Raw genomic sequence first — 22,184 nt, forward strand, 5'->3', positions numbered from 1 at the left:
GTCACATCACATGACAAATCACATTCAACATTCATTCGGATCTCAGACCATGATTTATCGGCAATGCAATTAGCAATCGCATCTAGATCCACTCAGATGCCCGATCGACTAATTCCTACTGCAACCATGTCTATCGAGATCATTCAGAGAAAAATGCTGCAATCATTTCGTCTATCGGTTCCTGCAAGTCAAGAACAAATCAATTTCATATTATCCGGAATTCCATTTCATAAAGTCATACAGCAGAATACTGTCAACTCTCGGTATCCTTGAAGCTCAAAGAGACATCAGTGACTCTAGTATTCAAAAATCGAGGCATCTGTTGACAAAGGAGCGGAGTAACTCCCCTCTTGTGCAAACCCACTGCATCCGGCCAAGCTGAATTCGGGGTTCCATTTGGAGTAGACTATGCTAAACCAAAAGCTTCAAGGTAAAGTTTCACAATCTGAGGAGTATCTGCTAGGTCCTCCTCCTCCATCCACTTTGCATCCAATGCAGGATAGTTCTTGATTTAACCAAGAACCGCCTTCACACTTTACCCTTATTCTTTTTGTCCTTATGTGCCAATATCTGCTCAAAAACAAGGATCTCGTTTTCTTCCACTTCGGGTTGCTCATCAGGCTCCCCATTTCGGGCACATCACCTTTAAAAGGTTTCAAGAGACTCACATGAAATGCATTGTGAATCCTCCAAGTGTCAGGCAGTTTCAATCAGAAGGAGACATCATTGATCTTTTCGGAGATTTGGAAAGGTCCGTAGTATCTCATACTAAGCTTCGGAAAAAGCCTCTCCTTTCCCTTTTTCTTTCTCAGGCGTGTCTTCTCAAAACGTAAGAGCACCCAATCATCCTCCTTCAATTTCAACTTGTGACGATGGCGATCTGCTGCCTTTTTTGTCTTTCCTGAGATTTCTACAAAGCCTCACGGACCTTGCCAAAAGCCGTGTCCAAGTCGCGCGTGTACTCATCGGCTTCAAAAATCTTAACTTTCGTGCTTAGGAAGGTTGGAACCTTCGCAGCACCTTCAATAATCTCAAATGGCGCCTTCCCCATCGAAGAGTGTATCGTGTTGTTGTAGGCAAATTCCACCAAAGGTAGATACTTTTCTCATTGAGTCTTCTGATCATGTCATGCATGCTTGAGAGTCAGTCGCTACTTGCATCATCGCCTCTGTCATCACTAGAAGGCTCTAGAAGAATCTAGAAGATTCTAAAAGGTTCTAAAAGTATCAAGGAGATTCTAGAAGTTTGGAGAAGATTCCGAAAGAATCTAGAAGCTTTTGGAAAGCTCTAGAAAGTTGAAGGATCTAAAAGGTTCTAGAAGAACTAGAAGGATCAAGAAGTTTCTAAAAGCTTAAAGGAGATTCCGGAAGAATCTAGAAGTTTCTGGAAAGCTCTAGAAAGTTGAAGAAGGATCCAAAAGGTTCTAGAAGAACTAGAAGGATCAAGAAGGTTTTAGAAGATTCTAACCTCCTCAAGAAGAACCTAGAAAGTTTTAACCTCCTCAAGCACTAGTATAAATAGGGGTCTTGGGCCACAAGCCCCTCAGTCTTGCCAACACCAGTTGTGAGGCTCCTATGAGGAAATCCCTCTTCTAGTTCTTGTCTTATGTTCAAGTCTTCTTGCAATCAAGCCTTGTCTTGTACTCAAGTCATGTAATCCAAGTCTTGTATCTAGCTCTCTTAATAAAGTATTAAGTCTTGTAATCAAGATTAAACTTATCATCAAGTCCCAAGTTCTTGTACATTGTGAGCGCCTCCTCTTGCTCTCTTCTAGCTCTATACGCGCTCAAGACAGTTTGGCAAAACTACCATCTCTAAATCTTCTCAAGCCATCATGGAGCCGACGATGGAAGGTGTCATCAACGCATTGCAAAGCATCCAAGCTCAGTTACAAGAACTTCGCGAGAGTAACACTCAACTTGAAGCAGGGCAACCCCTAATCTTGGGACCCGCGTTGCAAGATCTTCAACGCCAAATTCAAGAGCTTCAAGAGACAAACACACATCAAGCACAAGCTGCAAGATCCAGCTATTCTCAACAACATAAGAAGAAGCCGAAGGTCAGCATGCCTGAAAAATTTGATGGGACTAGATCAAAGTTTAGAGGTTTTCTCCAGCAAGTGCGTCTCTTCATTTGAATGCAACGAGAGCGTTATCCAGATGATGCCTCTCAAGTAGGCCTTATTGGGACCCTTCTCTCGGGTACGGCTCTCTCTTGGTTTGCTCCCTTACTTGAAAAAGAATCTCCTCTCCTCCATGACTTTGAAGCTTTTCTGCGGGAGTTCTCCGCAACCTTTGGGGATACTGATAGAGCAAGGGTTGCTGAAACCAAACTTAGAAATCTCCGCCAAGGATCAAGACCTACATCCGTCTATGCATCCGAGTTTGAACAGCTCACTTGTGATTTGACTTGGCATGAGGAATATTTCATTAGCCAATTTCGATGGAGATTAAAGGATGACGTAAAAGATCTTTTATTGACTATGCCAAAGATTCACACACTAAGCGAGTTCATCTCTCAAGCAATAGAATGTGATAATCTACTATTTGAGAGGAGACAAGAGAGGCGTCTTGGGGCACCATTGCGACTCCAAACAGAAGTGATACATAATGGCTACACACCTCAACAGGGCCATGAATCAAGCATTGAGCCCATGCAAATTGATTCAGCACGCTTTCAACCTCTCTCAGCCCAAGAGAAGCAAAGGCGACGCATTAATGGCTTATGTATGTATTGCGAAGAGCAGGGGCACATTGTTCAACAGTGTCCAAGGAAGAGAAGGATTAAGGTTCATGGTGCAATGGCCTCAACATGTTCGGAAAGCATGGACGTCCAACCCCAATAGAGACTGACCATTTGGACAAAAGACAAGCAAAAGAAGGTCTCTTTCTTCCCGCTGATTCCACTTCAAGTTTTATGCTACCAGTCAAGATCCATATGGTAGGCACATGGATTGTGAAGCATTACTAGATTCAGGCGCAACAGCGTGCTTCATGGACAAAGAATTTGCAAAAGAACAAGGCATACCACTTGTGGAGAAGTCTAATCCAGCAACTGTAGAAGTCATTGATGGTCGTCCCCTCGCTTCAGGGGATGTCAAGTATGAAACTCACCACATAGAAGTAACATTGAAGGAGCATGTTTCAAGAATAGCGTTCAATATTATACAAAGCCCAAGCAGTCCAATTGCTATTGGGCTACCGTGGCTTGAATTACATAATCCTGACATCGATTAGAGGGCTCGGAGAATTGAACCACAAAAAGTCCAAAAGAAGAAGGGAAGGCATAATAGGCCTATATATCTTGGAGCCAAGGTCTTCATGCGTGCAACCAAAAAGTATCCAGCTTTCTTGATATTTGCAACACCAACCGACACGTCGACAACAAAAATCATAGAGGCATTGCCACGTCAATATCAAGATTATAATGATGTCTTTGAGAAGAAGAATACAGACCTGTTACCGGAGCATCGACCCTATGATTGTGCTATAGAGCTTCAGGAGGGAACCCAACCCCCTTTTTGGCCCAATATACAAGCTATCTCAAGATAAATTGGTAGAATTACGAAAAATATTGATGAAAATCTTGCTAAGGGGTTCATACGGCATTCAAAGTCCCCAACAGGGGCTCCAATACTCTTTGTTAAAAAGGATGGAACACTCCGGATGTACGTGGATTATAGGAGCCTGAACAAGATCACCGTCAAGAATCGCTATATCCTCTTCCCTTGATCCCATAGCTTCTTGAGCGCCTTAGCAAGGCAAGAATATTTACAAAAAAAGACCTTCGTGGTGCTTACAACCTAGTCAGAATCAAAGAAGGTGATGAATGGAAGACAACCTTTCAGACAAGGTATGGCCACTTTGAATATACCGTCATGCCATTTGCTCTCACAAATGCCCCAACAGTTTTTCAACATTTAATGAACGATATCTTTCAGGAGTATTTGGATTATTTTGTGGTAATATACTTGGATGATATCTTGATATTTTCCAAGGTTCAAGAAGAGCATGAGCACCATGTACAATTAGTGCTTGAAAAGCTTCATGCATTAGGCTTATATGCAAAGTTGAAGAAGTGCTCTTTTCATCAATCTAAGGTGGAATTTCTTGGTTATATTATCTCTAAAAAGGGAATCTCCATGGATCCAAAGAAGGTTCAAACCATCCTTGATTGGGAGACACCCACCTCGGTAAGAGATGTTCAATGTTTCCTCGGATTTGCAAATTTCTATCGTATCTTTATACAGGGATACTCCAAGGTGGTTACAGCACTCACAAGGTTGACAGGCCATAATAAGTTTGTCTAGGACTCAAAGGCCGCGAAAGCTTTTCAGACTCTCAAGCAAGCTTTCACGACCGCACCCATTCTAATTCACGCAGATCCTACAAAGCTTTTCATCCTAGAAACAGACGCTTCAGATTTGGCCCTTGGCGCTATTCTATCCCAAGTACGAGAGGATGGTCGAGTATATCCAGTGGCTTTTCATTCCCGCAAGTCCTCAACTGCAGAAATCAATTATGAAATCCATGACAAAGAGCTCTTAGCAATCATCAACTCCTTCGACGCTTGGCGTCACCTACTTAAAGGAGCTCCTCATAAGATCATTGCCTATACAGATCACAAGAATTTGGAATACTTCATAGTATCCCGTGTCTTGAATTGTCGCCAAGCCAGGTGGAGTGGTATCCTATCAAGGTTTGATTTTCTTATCTCTTTAGACTTGGCCATCAACAAGGTAAGCCAGACGCCTTATCAAGAAGATCCTACCTTGCACCTAGAAAAGGCGAAACAACATTTGATCAACAAGAGTCACTGATTTTGAAACCTGAGCAGCTTAAGCTAAACGCCACCATGAGCCAAGCTCCTGAAGATTCTACTTTTCTTTCTAAGATGAAGACGCAAATTGCCAAAGACCCACTTGCTCAGAATATTAGACACAACTACAAGGACAAGAAGTTAATGAGGACTTTCAAGAAGTTGATGGACTAATTTATTATAAGAGTCTTCTCTATATTCCGCCAAGACCAACACGCTTGGAGGTACTTCAGCAACGGCATGATCTTCCATCAACAGGGCATTTTGGGGTTAATAAAACAATTGAGCTTCTCTCCCGTGACTTTTGGTGGCCTCAAATGTGGAAGCTTGTCAAGGAGTATGAAGGCACTTGTGACACTTGCAATAGATCAAAGGCCCCTCGTCATTGTCCTCATGGGTTACTCCATCCCTTGCCCATTCCAAGCAAACCATGGTCATCCATCTCCATGGCTTTCATTGTAGAGCTACCCTTGTCACAAGGATTTGACTCCATTTTAGTAGTCGTGGATCGGTTCATAAAAATGGCACACTTCATTCCAACCCCTAAAACCATCACCGGTGAAGGTACAGCCAAACTCATTCTACAACATCTCTATCGTTATCATGGATTACCGGATGACATAGTTTCAGATCGAGGCCCACAATTCATCTCTAGTTTTTGGAAAAGCTTATTCAAGCTACTCGGAGTACAAATCAACATCTCCTCAGTCAATCACCCACAAAGTGATGGACAAACAAAGACAGTAAATCAAGTTTTGGAACAGTATCTCCGTTGTACTATCAATTATCACCAGGATAATTAGGTCGAGCTCCTACCACTAGCAAAATTCTCCTATAATAACAGTTTTCATGCCTCCACCCGTCACACTCCATTCTTTGCTAATTATGGTCAACATCCCAAACAGGATATCCACAGACACCATCAAGTCAAGAATCTAGCTGCTATTCATCTTACACAACAATTATCTGCAATTCACAAAGAACTTACAATTCATATCAAAGAAGCTCAATCCAAATATAAGGACAGTACAGATCTCCATTGCATGCAGCATCCAGAATACAAAGAAGGGGATAAAGTGTGGCTCCTCTGGCGTAATCTGCGTTCATCTCGTCCCTGTCAAAAGCTTGATTATCGAAGGCTTGGCCCGTTTAAAATTTTCCGTCAAGTCAATCCGGTCACTATCGACTCCAGTTGCCCTCATCCATGAAAATCCATCCGGTCTTTCATGTCTCAGTCCTAGAACCTTGTCACACATCTAAGATCCCAGGAAGAGCCCTACAACCACCTACTCCGGTTGAGATTCAAGGACATGACGAATATGAGGTCGAGAAAGTCCTAGATTCTCGAGTTTCGCGTGACAGGTTACAGTACTTGGTGCATTGGAAAGGCTATGATGTCAGTGAACGAACCTGGGAGCCAGCACACAATCTTCAGCATGCATCTCTCAAAGTCCAAGAGTTCCATCAACAACATCCATGGAAGCCCCAGTCAAGGAACACCACTGCTCCTCGTGGAACTCGTCACTAGAAGAGGGGGTAATGTCATCGATGCTTGAGAGTCAGTCGCTGCCTGCATCATCACTTGTGTCATCGCCTACATCATCACTAGAAGGCTCTAGAAGAATCTAGAAGGTTCTAAAAATATCAAGAGATTCTAGAAGTTTCTAGAAGCTTGGAGAAGATTCCGGAAGAACCTAGAAGTTTCTGGAAAGTTCTAGAAAGTTGAAGAAGGTTCTAAAAGGACTAGAAGGATCAAGAAGTTTCTAAAATCTTAAAGGAGATTCCGGAAGAATCTAGAAGTTTCTGGAAAGCTCTAGAAAGTTGAAGAAGGATCCAAAAGGTTCTAGAAGAACTAGAAGGATCAAGAAGGTTTTAGAAGATTCTAACCTCCTCAAGAACAACCTAGAAAGTTTTAACCTCCTCAAGCACTAGTATAAATAGGGGTCTTGGGCCACAAGCCCCTCAGTCTTGCCAACACCAGTTGTGAGGCTCATATGAGGAAATCCCTCTTCTAGTTCTTGTCTTATGTTCAAGTCTTCTTGCAATCAAGCCTTGTCTTGTACTCAAGTCATGTAATCCAAGTCTTGTATCTAGCTCTCTTAATAAAGTATTAAGTCTTGTAATCAAGATTCAACTTATCATCAAGTCCTAAGTTCTTGTACATTGTGAGCGCCTCCTCTTGCTCTCTTCTAGCTCTATACACGCTCATAACAAATCCGAGATGTACGACTTCAATAAATTTAAAACCACTGAATTGGCAATCTCAGATTGCTCGTCAGTCTGTAGGTAGAAAGATGATGAGAACTGCAACCGCGTGCCAATGTTCTGCCAAATTGCCTTCCAAAACAGACTCGTGAATCTAAGGTTCCTGTCAAGACAATCGTCTCGGGCAATCAATGTAATCTGAAGATCTGGACCACAAACAATCTTGCTAAATGATCCGGGGCTTGACTGTTTTCTTCATTGGAATGAAATGAGTCTGCTTGCTAAATCTGTCAATAACAATCCAGATACCATCGTGACCACTCTGTGTTCTCGGGAGATCAAAAATGAAATCCATTGCAATACTTTCCTAGGGGCGGGTGGGTATGGGCAAGGCTGTAACAATCCCTGTGCCTTATGCCTCTCAAACTTGACCTTTTGGCATACTAAGAAACTACGCACAAACTCTTCCACATCCTTTTTGAGTCTCGGCCAAAAGAAATATCTCTCTACCCCTTTCATAGTGGTAGCAATGCCACAGTGACCCGTAAAAGGTGGACAGTGGCATTCAGTCATAACCTTTTCCCTCAACGGCTGTGTAACGCACAACGGCTGTGTAACGCACAACGTGGTTTTTCTCATCGAGTAGCCTTCCCGAATGGAGTATCCTGCTATTGTCTCCCCATCCTATATCCGTGTGAAAATATCTGCAAAATCTGTATCTCTGGCATACTGGTCGACCATATCCTTGAAGCTCCTATGATGTATCGTGGAAATAGCCAAAACCAACGGCTTTTGAGACAAAGCATCTGCCACCACATTCTTCTGTCCCTGCACATGAACAATCTGGAAGTGAAACGGTGACAAGATGTTCGCCCCCCGCATCTGCTTTTCCTATAGCTGCTTCTTTGACAAGAAGTAGCGTAAACTCTGATGGTCTGTAAAGACAGTAAAATCCGCTCCGAGTAGGTAATGCCGCCACTGAGTAAGAGCATGGATAAGCGCCAAAAGCTCTTTCTCATAAATCTGAGCTGTCAATTTCGGCCTTGAGAACAATCGGCTCTCGTAAGCAATGACATGGCCTTCTTGTATTAAGACCGCACCCAAACTACGACCACAAGCATCACAATATACTTCAAATGACTTCTGCAAGTTTGGTAATGTCAAAACTGGTCCGGTAGTCAATTTCTCTTTCAATGTCTCAAAGGTAGTCACCTCTGTGGGTCCCCACGAGAAAGGGACTCCTTTCTGTGTCAAGATATGCAAAGGGGAAGCAACCTCTGCAAACTTTCTAATGAACCAGCTGTAGTACGAACACAATCCCAAAAAGCTTATAACTTCATGGACATTCTTTAAATCGGGCCAATCATGGATAGTCTCTATCTTAGCCGGGTCCATCTGCACTCCTGCTTCTGCTGACACAATGTGTCCCAAAAAGTGTATCTCTGGTAGAAAAAATTCACTTTTCTTCGCATTAATCACTAACTTGTGATCTCGTAATTCCTGAGAGACCTGAAGCAGATGTTCTCTATGTTCTACCTCATCCTTGGAGAAAACAATGATGTTGTCAAAGAAAGTGCCAACGAATAGTCTGTACTCTCGAAAAATCATGTCCATCATCCGGTTAAATGTCGCATGGGCATTGATTAGGCCAAAAGGCATCACCAGAACTCAAATAACCCAAAAGTCGTCCGAAAGGCTGTCTTGTAGACGTCTCCTGGTGCAATTCGGATTTGATAATATCCACTTTTAAAGTCAATCATGCTAAAGCATGAGGATCCTTGAAGTCAATCAAATATATCATCGATTCTAGGAATCGGAAATCTGTTCTTAATGGTGATTTTGTTGAGAGCTCTATAATCGATGCACATTCTCCAAGATTCGTCTTTCTTCAAAACCAACAACACTCGAGAGCAGTACGGTGAAGTACTAGGCTGGACAAGACTCTTTTCCAAGAGATCTTTCACTTGGTTCATAATTTCTTCATTCTAAGCTCGGCTCACACGGTAAGGTGGTCGGTCAGATCAATGGTATGATCTTCAGGACGAGCGGATGGTAACTCGCCAGGCAGGCCCTCTGAGAAGCAATCGGCATGAGTGTGGAGAAAATCTTGGCGTTCTTTATCAAGTTCAGACATATTTGTCATATCCTCATCATTCAACTCTTTCAAAAAGATTGAGTAAACAAACAGACTGGATCTCATTAATTTTGAAATGGTCGAAGCCGATACAATAGGGACAGACTCGCCCTTATGTTTTACATCGAGACTCGAGTACAATGGTTTTGCCCTTCTCTGTGGTCAAAGTCGCTTTCCTCGCATGATAGTCGACCACAACGTTATTCTCAAGGTACCAGGGAATTCCCAAGAGGACACCACAACCTTCCAAAGGCATTATGTAAAAGTCCTCATGCCCCAAATACCCCTGACAATGCAACCAAAGTTTGCCAATGACAGGTGTAATGGCTACGTCCCTGCCGGGTGCCGCTAGAACTGCCTTTGCTCTTGGTCCCATCCAATCGAGAGAGATCTCGAGCCGCGCCGCCAATTTCGATGAAATGAAGTTGGCCTAGGCTCCTCCATCAAAGAAGATCAGGGCTTCTTGGTCTTTCACTTTGCCCCAAGCTCGACAAAGTTCTGTACTCTCGTTCATCGTGCTGGGATCAGTACCCACGCAATCTCGAACCAATCCTGTTTTCATATTGCCTTTTCTTCCACGTTCCTCAGCTGCTCTCGAACTTTTCAGGCCTCTCATCGTCCTTGTCGTTCTATTCTTTCTATGCCTTTTTAGGGCACTTTGCGGAGATATGCCCAGTTTCCCTACATCCAAAGCACTTCTCCTCCTTTATGTAGCGAGCCCTCTCTTGAGGAGTGAGTTTGGGTCGTGCATCCTTTTCTTTCTTTTCTCGGTTGCTCTTCCTCTTTCTACTTTCATTTGTCGAAGTCTGTTCGGCCCTTAGCGACATGATTTCATCTGTGGGGTAGATCAAACTGCCTGAGTGAATGGCAAAACCCCGTTTCACATGACTCGTCAACTCCTGAATGGAAGCTGACTTTTGTTCTAAGCAGTGATCTCGGATCTATGTAGGGAGACCCAAGGTAAATCGCTCAATCTATTCTTTGAACGAGTTCTTCTTAAATGAAGAGGTGGGTAGAAAAGAGCTCCAAAATCTCTCACAATAAGCGTCCATTGTATCCTTCTTGGTCATCCGAAGATGGTTCCAAGCAGTTCATATGTCGTGTTCATACTCTCGAGTCAACCAAGAAGAAATAACAAGCCTTTTGAATTTCAACCATTTACCTGGCCCTGTCTTGTTTAATAGAAGCGTGGACCACCAAGTTCGAGCATTCCCCTTAAAGTAAGAGGCAACCCTCTGAATCTTAGAGTGCTCTGAGTAACGCCCTCCAGAGAAAGCTATGTCATACTGCTGTATAAAAGACAAAGCCTTTGAAGCATCTCTATAACCAGAAAACGTGTCAAATTTAATTGGTTGTCCATCTTCCTTAAACTCTCGAACTTTCTTGCTTTTATCTTCAAGAAAGTCACACTGGTTGGCTTTATAAAAATTCTTCTTCTTTGCGTAAAAGCTATTGTCATCAGAGTCCGAACTATCTGAAGACGAGTCCTCTGTAGAACTGTCAACCACGGGCACGATTTAGGCTTCTTTGCCTTTTTCTTGCCCTTTCCGAAGCTTTCTTTTTGCTTCGCTTTTTGCCTTTTCTATCTTCTTTGCTCGAGTCAGAGAAGCTAGAAAAACTCGAAGAAGAAGAACTGGGTACTCCTTCAAATCGAACGCGCTTCTTCTGCTTTCTTGCCGATTCAAATGTAGACTGACGACCCAGATAACCCGGGAAGTCAGTGCCTTCTTCTGCTTTTTGTCGTGCTTTTTTGCTTTGTTCTGCGCATCAAAAAGCAAGCAATTCGTGCATCAACCACGTCTTCTAATTCTTGCTATGTGTACATCCTAGGAATGCACCTCATCAAAAGAGGTCTCGCTCATATAATTTGCAAATTTTGGGTCCTTCGCAAAATTAAGCATCATCTTTGTTGCATCGCCGATCAATCATCGACGCTCCATCTCTTCGAGCTCTGCCTGAGTAGGCTGGGGCGGGCCGTACTCCTCGCCTGAATCTTCGTTGTGATCTCTTCCCGCATCTCCGGATGCAGAGGGAGTCGACTGATCTTTGCCTGAAGCCACAAGTGCCGCATGAAAAGGATCGGATTTCCCGTAGAAGAGAAATTGGTCGTGCTCTGACACCACTGTACCAGACTTGGACACTCCAAGTCAAGAATCTACCGCGACACCACAGATAATCGCTTCAAAACAGTTCACAGTTCACAATTGATTCGACACTTGCCCGGCGGAGTTCCGTGCCTAGAGATATTGGCCCCAAAGACTGGTCCCCCCTTTCGGTATTTCTTTTTGTATTAATCTGCACCTCAAAGTACAAGCGAGTAGCAAGGACTCACTCTCAGACTCTGCGTCCAGATGCTTTGAGAAGTGAAAGCCCAAACTACTGATTTAAAGAGTTTACAAGGGATGCTAAAAGCAAAGCCCAAAAGCTTCAAAATCAAAAGTTGTTCCTCTCTCACTAGCTCTCTCTCTCTCTCTTGAGAGAATAAAGCAAGGCTTAAAAATAAAAAGCTCTCTCTCTCTATCTTGCCAATTGCATAGCCAGCAAAAAGCAAAGCTGCTGCCAAACTATCCACTCAAAAAGGCTGTACGGATTTCCGTGGGATGCGCCACAAAAAGCAGGCCCTGTCCGTATAGTGATTGCCACGTTAGCAATTCTCAGTAGCCAACCACGTCAACATTCTGCCATACTTTTCCGGGACTGCCCATGTCTCAAGGGAGGGTGTGTGAGTGTCTGGTCTGCAACCCTAGTATGCCGCGTCACCGAGTTGTGACAGAGAGAGAGTGCAGTGATCACAAACAAAGTGAATGCTACTGTGAATGAAGGTGCTCAGACTGAGAGAAAGAGAGAGAGAAGAATACGACACCAGACGGTTCTGAAACCCTCCTCCAAGGGCCCCTCTCTCGATGGCGAGAGAGAGAGAGAGAGAGAGAGAGAGAGAGAGAGAGAGAGAGAGAGAGGTCTATGCTATAGATTGCACAAATCTAGTACAATGGTGTTGATGCAATGGACTTGATGCTATGATGCTAGGAAAGGGCTAAGTCGACGACGACGACGACCGCGGTGACGACTAATGGTGTTGATGCAATGGACTTGATGCTATGATGCTAGGAAAGGGCTAAGTAAATGATGACGGCGACGACCGCGGTGACGACTAATGGCTGAAATCTGAGTTTTCTGCTGGAGTGCTAAGCTTGACTAAAAACACTACCTGCTCTGCCACAGAGGGCTAGAATCTGGCTGCATTCAGAGGCTGAAAAACGCTAGAAATCTGGCTGAATTCTGAAGCTGAAAACGTTGGGAAGTCTTGCTGTTGGGGGGGGGGGGGGGGGGGGGGTGTCTTGCTGAGGAAGAAGCTCTAGAGGGCATGCTGCAAGATTGCATGTGCTCTCTTTGATTTTCTTGCCTCTATCGAGTGACTGTCAGGTTTTCCTTAGCAATTTGCTCTACTTACTTTTCCAACAAAAGTCACAATAAGTGAAAAATGTGTATTTTGAGAAAAAGGGTTCTATGCTCTGTGAAATGCTCATGATGGGTAATGAATGCCATGCTAATGATTATGATGTGTGCAATCAGAGGACATGCACACAGACTCACAAAGATGCCAGAACACTTCCTAGGCTAACCTGAACCCTAGACTTGAGATAGCTTGTCCACATGCACATAGGGTTAGATGTGTGCATGACAAGGAGTCTATGTAAGCTTCAATTTCTTGACTAGCTTATAGTTCACGAAGTTATGAGTTGCACCATCATCCACTAAAATACGAACACGTTGTCCGTTAATACTATGCATGCGAATCAACTCATGGGGACCAAAGGTGGGCTTCATATTGAAGCAAACACACAACACTTCTGCTTTTCTTCCATATGAAGAACCTCTACAACAAAAATTAGGAGATGAATCTAATGTGAGGCATTGCATCGTGTGCATGGCCTTTTCTTTGCCTTGCAAAAGAGGACAATCCTTCTTGTTACGCTAGTCCGAAAGACATCTGAAACACAAATTGTGTTTCTTTGTACGCTAAAAATCGGCAGTGCTGAGAGACGCACGTGGAGTATCCCGTGATTGCTTAGGCTTCTTAGCCTCTTGAGGGCGCGGAGAGGTAGATTGTCTCTTGTTCCTCTTGGAACGTCTGGGAGATCTACCTCACCATTGACTCTTAGCCGAATTGTTCTTAGCAAAAGTATTCTTAGAGTAGGGAATATTTTCCTTCCTCTCTTGGTCATCATCATACGTTTGGGCATGAGCGATGGCTTCTTCCAAAGTTTTTGGATATTGGGTCTTAACATGAAGACGATAGTCTTTGTCAAGACTCCTATTGAAACCCCATATCTTTTGGAATTCATCTAGACCTAGTTTTAATATGATTTCTGGATACTTAGAAAGATACTCAGTGAGAGAGACAGACCAGACATATGGCATGCATCCCATGCTAACCAAATATTATCTTCTCCATTGGAGTTCAAAAACTCTTTGGAGAAAGAAGCTAGGAACGCAACCCAAGACTGATGACGAGCATCTATTGGAAATGTCATCCACCACTTCCAGGCCTTGTCTTTAAGAGGATAGACTTGTTTCCCCCCAGCTGTCTTAATATATGGGGTGTGTCTCAACCTATGAATATCACTCCATTTGTGTAAGAACGTATTGACCGCATCCTTGTTGCGATCACGCTCTTCATTCGTGAAACTCACAAATGGTTATATTTTTAAGTAATGCATTACTATCTTCTACATCTTCTGAAGCACTTGTCTCATGAACTCCTTGAGTTGTGCGAGCTTGGGTTCCTTGAACCGTGCCAGCTTGGGCTCCTCGTGCCGTCTGTGAATTCATAAATTTCACAAGTAGCTCAGTAGTAAGGCTTGTAACATTTGCATTTAATGCAGAGAGGTTGCATTCAAGTACGCTTTGGCGATTTTCCAAAGTCTTGAAAGCAGCCATATCTACAAGACCATGATCTCCTAGATCATCGTCATGTATATTAATGTCGACAGTGCTCGTGGGGGCCGGATTTTGATGTGCGTGCTCAAAATAAAAAATGTGTGTACGTGGGATATCCTCGCCGGCCATGGTAAAGACACGTTAATGTAGAGAGAGAAAAAACGTCAACTTGTACCTTGTAAAACTTGAAGTCGTGTTTTTTTTTATGCTCGGTGACTTTTGCGTTGCATGCGCGATCCTCGCCTTGCGGAAATTGTAGTGCTTCACGTCTTGTTCTTCGTAAGAACACCTTCGTTGATTCTTCACAAAAACTCGTCGTTTTTGTGAAGCTTCTTTCTTGAAGAGATGCCATTGGAGAGACTCACATTCATAGCCTTCGAGGCCTCCAAATAGATCTCAGAGTTAGGTGAGCAAGATTCTTGGTACTCGCCGGTGAGAGTGTGGTTTAGAGCATGTGGACTAGACATGGATAGATTACCATCCTTCCAGTACGACCCCGACTGACCCTTCATTTAGTTGTCACACAGTGAGAGGAACACACTACTCAAACAAGATCTATGTCTGTTCTACATCAAAGAAACATGGATCGCACCTAGACAACCTCTTCCCTCGAAGATGTTGTATTGCAGTGAGCACTTCCTGACCATGCTAGACATTCAAAGGCCACACTACATGGACACAACATGCCACATAGCTCACAAGTGGCGATCGGTCAGCTTTGTTATGTGAAAACCGTACGTAATAATCGGTACAACAATAAGCTCGGTCGAAGTAACCTTCATAATAGGTCTAGGGACTCTTATCCACCTAATCTAGAAAACGGTTACAACGGGTCTGTAAACACAATTCCACCATTGCACTGAGCCAAAAAAGTAATCAAAGCGGATTAAAGATGTTAAAGTTATAGCATCTCAAGTGAATAGCCCGATGTGATCCCAATATTTATTCTGGCTTTAGGTATTTATTTTACTTATTCGTCAAAGTCTTAGGTAGGGCAATTTGCTTAGGGGGTACTTATAGTCCCCATGCTAGTATATAAGCACCACCTTATCCCCATTGTAAATCATCAACTCATTGCCCAGTTGGTTGGTTCAACACTCTCTCTGTCACGTGCACATCTAACTCTATGTGTACGTGGACAAGCTACTTCATGACATGGGTTCAATTCAATTAGATTAGGAAGTGTTCTGGCACTTTTGTGAGTCTGTTCGCAGACCGTGCATGTCCAGACACTTAGATTAGATGCACACAACATGATCATCAGATTTCCATCAGAACCCATCAGGAGCATTTTTACAGTGCATATACCTATTTTCCCTATTTTTAACATTTTTCACTTATTATTTTTAAGTGACTTTTGTTGGGAACTAGGTAGGGCAATTTTAGCAAGCAAGTATATAAAGAAACCTAGCGCTAGCACTTTCTGGCAGAAGAGGCAGCAGAAACTTCGCATTCAACAGGCACCTTCTCAGCAAGACCACCTTCCCGCAACAGACCTAGCGTTTTTAGCCCATCTGAAAGCCTAGCGTTTTTGCATGACAGATCAGCCCTGGCGACAGCAAGATAGCAGATCAGCCCTAGCGTTAGCAGATTCCACAGCAACACAGCAGATCAGCCCTAGCGTTAGCAGATTTCTCCAACAGACCAGAATTCAGCCATAGCGTTTTCGATTTGCAGATCAGCCTCAGCTTTTTGCAGATCCTTCGCGACGGAACACTTAGAAGCACCAGCGTTTTCAGTTTTCAGCAGTCAGACATCGCAGTAAAAGTCCCGAACCTCGTAGATCTCACCTTCCCGCAGCAGATCCTCGCCCCACGGTCAGATCCATCGAAGTTTGCAGTTTCAGCCCGGAAAACGCAGATTTCAGCATCTGCATTTTCAGCACGTCGTCGTTGCATCGTCGCCATCGACATCATCACCGACATAGAGTCAGAATTCAGCAGATACAAGATTTGCAGATTTCAGCCCTTCGCATTTTCAGATTTCAACCCATCTCGTCGTCGTCGACATCGTCAGATAGTCCAAAGCATTGTAGAAATTTGTGCAATCAATAGTAGACCGCTCTCACCATAGAGAGTGGGGACTTCGGAGGAGGGTTTGACAACATTCTAGTGTCGTATTCTTCTCTCTCTCTCTCTCTCTCTCTCACTCTCATGCACCTTCATTTACAGTGTCATTCACTTTGTTTGTGATCATTTGCACTCTCTCACTAAAGGAAAGAAAGGCTCTCCCTTCCTAAGTAAAAGGAACCTTGAGCACAGTTCGGAGCACTCATCTTAAGCAAAGTTCAACATTCACTTTTGTTGCACCTTACTCTCTCTCTCTCTCTCTCTCTCTCTCTCTCTCTCTCTCTCTCTCTCTCTCTCTCTCTTTCATTCTCCCCATCGCTCTATGCTTCCGCATCGTCAACTTGACATGGTATTAGAGCGTTGGTGGGAGAATTAGCACACATAGAAGAAGGATTTGTGGGCATCATCATTTTTAAAAACGTTAGGCTAAAAGTGTGTGGTAGGCTCTGTTGCAACGTTCTTATTGCTAGAGCAAGGGGGGCTGTAAAAAACTTGGACACTCCAAGTCAAGATTCTATCGCGACACAACAAAGACTCACTTCAAGACAGTTCACAATTCACGATTAGGTCGACACGGCCCCGCGTAGATCCTTGCCTAGAGATATTGGCCCCAAAGACTGGCGCCTCTTTCGGTATTTCTTTTTGTATTAATCCGTGTTCAAAGTACAAGAGAGTGGGTAGCTTCTCACTCTCAGACTCTGCGTCCAGATGCCCTGAGAAGTGAGACCTAGCCCACTTATGTATTGATACAAGGGATGCCCAGAAGCAGAGCCCCAAAAGCATTAAACTCAAAAGCTTCCAATTCAAAAGCATCTATCCCAAAAGCTTTTTAAATTAAAGCATCCAATCCTAAAAGCTTGCGTAAATCAACCAGCGGATTTCCGTACGCAATGCCACGTCAGCAGTTCCGCAAATGCCGCCGCAAAATCCGTATGGTGGCCATGTCAACCTGCTAGCGCATATCCGCAGGATCCGTACTGCTGCCATGTGTCAGTGTGTGTCCACGGTCTGTTGCCACGTCACCAGTTTGTGACATACCCCCCTCTTGAAAGCATTGTGATCACCCTCGATTACGCTTGCAAATCAGACAAAGGCCATAACTGTCTTAGCAGACACTAAATGTTGGTACCAACGCACTAGGCACAACACATCTAGCACATGTACCAATCGACAGTCACATCACAGCACATCACATGACAAATCACATTTAAAATCGTTCCAAATCTCAGACCCTGATTAATCAGCAACGTATTTAGTAATTGCATCTAGATCCAGTTGGGACCTCACAGATTAACTAATTCTTATTGCAATCATGTCTATAGAGATTTATGAGACCGAGATACTACAGTCATTTCCTCTTTTAGTTCCTGCACTCAAACAAGTCAAGTACAAATTAATCAGTATCATTTTCGGGAATTCCAATTCATAAAGTCATACAGCAGAATACTGTCAGCCCAGCAATATCCCTAAAACCCTAAGGGACATCAGTGACTCTATATCAAAAATCGGGGCAATCTGTTGACAAAGGAGCGGAGTGACTTCCCTCTTGTGCAAACCCGCTGCAATAGATTCACCCATGCTGAAATCGGAGTTCTATCGGAGTAGACTATGCCAAAATTATGTTGTCAGAGATTATTGTCTCAGGCATGCCATGTAATCTGAATATCTGGGTAATGAACAGTCTCGCTAAACGCTCCGGCTTCGCTATCTTCTTCACTGGAATGAAATGAACTTGCTTGCCAAATTTGTCAATAAAAGTCTAGATACTATCGTGCCCACTCTGTGTCTTCGGGAGATCAAAAATGAAATCCATTGCAATACTTTCCTAGGGGCGGGTGGGAATGGGTAAAGGCTGTAACAATCCCTGTGCTTTATGCCTGTCAAACTTGACCTTCTAGCATACCAAGCAACTGCATATAAAATCGTCCACATCCTTCTTGAGTCTCAGCCAAAAGAAGTATCGCTTTACACCTTCAAGGTGGTGTCAATGCCGCAGTGACCCGTAAATGGTGGACAGTGGCATTCGGTTAGAACCTTTTCCCTCAACGGATGTGTAACGCACAACATCGTTTTCTTCATCAAGTAGCCATCCCGAATGGAATATCCTGCTACTATTTCTCCATTCTGTATTCGACTGAATACATCGGAAAAATCTGAATCTGTGGCGTACTGATCGACCATGTCCTCGAAGCTTCTATAATGAATCGCGGAAATAGCCAAGATTAACGACTTCCGCGACAAAGCATCTGCCACCAAGTTCTTTTGTCCCTGTACATGGACAATCTGGAAGTGAAACTGTGGCAAGATGTTAGCCCACCGCATCTGCTTTTCCAAAAGCTGCTTCTGTGACAAGAAGTAGCGTAAACTCTAATGTTAAGTGAAACCGTAAAATCCGCTCCGAGTAGGTAATGTCGGCACTGAGTAAGAGCATGGATAACCGCCAAAAGCTCTTTCTCATAAATCTGTGCTGTCAATTCCGGTCTTGGCAATGACATGGCCTTCTTGCATTAAGACCGCACCCAGACTACGACCACAAGCATCACAATATACTTTGAATGACTTTTGCAAATCCGGCAAAGTCAAAACTAGTCCTGTAGTCAATTTCTCTTTCAAAGTCTGAACACAGTCACTCTCCTTTCTGTGTCAAGATATGCAAGGGGAAGCAACCTCTGCAAACTTTCTAATGAACCACTGGTAGTAAGAACATAAGCTTCTAACTTCATGGACATTCTTTAAATTGGGCGAATCACGTATAGTCTCAATATTGGTCGGGTCCATCTGTACTCCTGCTGCTGAGACGATGTGTCCCAAAAAGTGTATCTCTGGTAAGAAAAATTCACTCTTCTTGGCATTGATCACCAGCTTGTGATCTCGCAATGCCTGAAAGACCTGTAGCAGACGTCGTCTATGTTTAGCGTCATCCCTGGAGAAGACTATAATGTCATCAAAGAAAGTGCCCAAAAGATTTGTACTCTTTGAAAATCATGTCCATCATTCGGTTAAAAGTCGTTGGACTCTGGAGCATTGATAAGGCCAAAAGACATCACCAGAAATTCATATAAACCGAAGCTCATCCGAAAAGCTGCCTTGTAGATATGTCCCGACGCGATTCGGATCTGATGATATCCGCTTCAAATCGATCCTGCTGAAACAAGAGGATCCCTATAATCTGTCAAGAATATCATCAATCCTCGGAATCGGAAATCTGCTCTTGAAGGTGATTTTATTGAGAGCTCTATAATCAATGCACATTCTCGAAGATCTGTCTTTCTTTAAAACCAACAACACCTGATGTCACGATTGTGACTATGTTTCAGTATTACATCTACTCCTAGTTGCAGATACGCGAAGTGCCATGCCAAGGAGGACCCCTACGCTTGGATGGTCACACCCCTTCGCCCAAAAGATGTGCCTCTTCGCCAAAAGCCACACTCCTTCGACGACTGGTCACACCCCTTCACCTTACAGATGCGACTCTTCACCCAATGGTTGCAACTCTTCGCCGAAAGCATGTGTCTTTTCGCCTAAAGTCATGTCTCTTCACAAAGAGACATGCCCCTTCGCTGATGACTATTCAATTCCTATAAAAGGAACCCTTGTATCACACATTTCAATCAATCAAACACAGAGTCTTCTAAGTCTTGTTCTAAGTTCACTTTCAGTTTCTTAAGTCTTAATCATGAGTTTATGTACTTAATTAAGGATTAGCGACTAGAATCCTTACAATGGTATCTTTAAAATTAAACTGACGTAATCCAACAACATGGGAACCAGTCAGATTGTCGCACGCTACTCTACCTCATCACTCAGCGCTGGCCTTATGTTTGCATATCCTGCGCGCGGTAGATTTTCCAACCATGGCCGACGAACCTCTGCTGTACATCTCGTACATTGACGAACTAGAACCAAAGCCTCTCGCAGAACAAGTACCCGAACTTGTTCCCGCATTGGCACCCACAACAGAGAGCCCTCTTCAAAACAAAAAAAAAACGGTTCCACAACAGCCCATTACTCGCTCTAGAGGCCAACCCCATCTAGCAGGAGTATTGTGGGTATGTAACATATCGTCACGCCACAGTTTCAATTACTCCCGCTGAGCAGTCAGCATGGCCGAATCACAAGATGACATGAACTCTACTCCACCCGAGGATCTGATAGCAATTCTCAAAAAGCAGATGGCAGAACTTTCCAGGAGCCTCGCATCAATTCACACTCGCTTCGAGCAGATGCAGACACAAAACGCTTCCCGGAGTCACTCAACAGCTTCTCAGACAATACAGGAATCTTCTTCCGACGCTTCAGTGGTCGACCAGGAAGAACTACTCAAACAAAAGCCTTCGGAACTCAAATTTTCTCACCCAAAGCATGGTTTCTCAGAGACAACTAGACACAAAGTACCTTCGTGCGAGCAGGAAAAGTCTCAGCATGAATATTCTTGGAAATGCTACAATTCTAAGCAACCAACTTCTTATTGGAATCATCAGCAACAAAAGCAGCAATATGAAGCTTCCAACAGATCATCAGCAATATCAAGATGGGCTTACTTAGTGGCACATATATCCGACCCTAGTCAAGTACTCGGTCATGAACGCCGCGACGCTGGACAAGTTTCCCCTCGCGAGCCATGCCCTACATTTAAGTCTTTCTTGTCTGATGGTGGTAAAGTTGAAGATTTATTGATCCTTTCCTTGTGCAAGAGGATCCTTCAGAGGTCTAAGAGGCGACAACTCCCTCGACCTCCCCCTTCCCAACTGGAAGCCTTAATACCCACGGAAACAGCTGAAGATTCAGAAGATTCCAATTCTTATGTGACAACCAACAAGCACATAAACCCTTCTTTGACTGTGATCCAGGCAGGAAAATTTGCCTCGTCACCACCCTTGCAGAATACAGTCTTTGTCTCTAAACCGATACCAGATGCTATGGTGAATGATAATTCTTTAAACTTGAAGACTTCAGTCCTTACCTTCAGCAGTGCAAAGGATAAAGCAGATACAAACTCTTGCAGTACGCCTTTAGTCGCTGAAAATGAATCTTTGGACACAACTTGTTCCAGTGATAAACCTTTACAGATGGATCTATCTTCGAACACTACTCTGTCTCAGTCTACGACATCCCTTCAGGGGGATTTTACTGTTCCAGACAAACCAATGGAGTACCTTACAGATTTCCAACCAGTGGTCATCACTCAAGCCAGTTTATCAATAATTTCACTCGAAGAAAATACAAATTCAATCTTTTCTTGGACAAAGCTTGAAGTTAGAAAAGACTTTGACAAAGACACTTATCAAGTTGCAGATATGATCAGTTTTAAGTTTGGCAAAATAATCATGGTCAACAACAGTGCCATGACGTGGGACTTAACAGAAAGAGCTTTGGATGCAGAAGCATAACAACAATCCATTTCCTTCTTCCCGGAGTTTCTACAACTACCCTGGGTCTTATTTAAAGAGGGAGGGAATGTCACGATTGTGACTATGTTGCAGTATTACATCTACTCCTAGTTGCAGATACGCAAAGTGCCATGCCAAGGAGGACCCCTGCGCTTGGATGGTCACGTCCCTTTGCCCAAAAGACGTGCCTCTTCGCCAAAAGCCACACTCCTTCCACGACTGGTCACACCCCTTCACCTTACCGATGCGACTTTTCACCCAATGGTTGCAGCTCTTCGCCAAAACGATGTGTCTTTTCGCCTAAAGTCATGTCTCTTCACAAAGAGACATGCCTCTTCGCTGATGACTATTCAATTCCTATAAAAGGAACCCTTGTATCACACATTTCAATCAATCAAACACAGAGTCTTCTAAGTCTTGTTCTAAGTTCACTTTCAGTTTCTTAAGTCTTAATCATGAGTTTAAGTACTTAATTAAGGATTAGCGACTAGAATCCTTACACCTGAGAGCAGTAAGGTGAAGTACTCGGCTAGATAAGACCCTTTTCCAAGAGGTCTTTCACTTGGTTCATGATCTCTTCATTCTAGGCTCGGCTCACACGGTAAGGTGGCCGGTTCGGTGGTGT

General features: G+C 43.6%; 1 protein-coding gene and 1 pseudogene across 2 annotated transcripts in view; one reads left to right on the forward strand and one right to left on the reverse strand.

The window, feature by feature from the left end:
• The window catches only part of LOC147458631 (phosphatidylinositol 4-phosphate 5-kinase 6-like), a 67,898-nt gene that overhangs the window by 10,706 nt on the left and 35,008 nt on the right, over nt 1-22,184 (reverse strand). The window lies entirely within an intron of this gene.
• On the forward strand, nt 1,834-21,559 carry LOC147458632 (uncharacterized; annotated as a pseudogene).

This window comes from Adiantum capillus-veneris, chromosome 4, assembly GCF_014529385.1.
Source record: "Adiantum capillus-veneris isolate H3 chromosome 4, ASM1452938v2, whole genome shotgun sequence".
NCBI classification, from domain to species: domain Eukaryota; kingdom Viridiplantae; phylum Streptophyta; class Polypodiopsida; order Polypodiales; family Pteridaceae; genus Adiantum; species Adiantum capillus-veneris.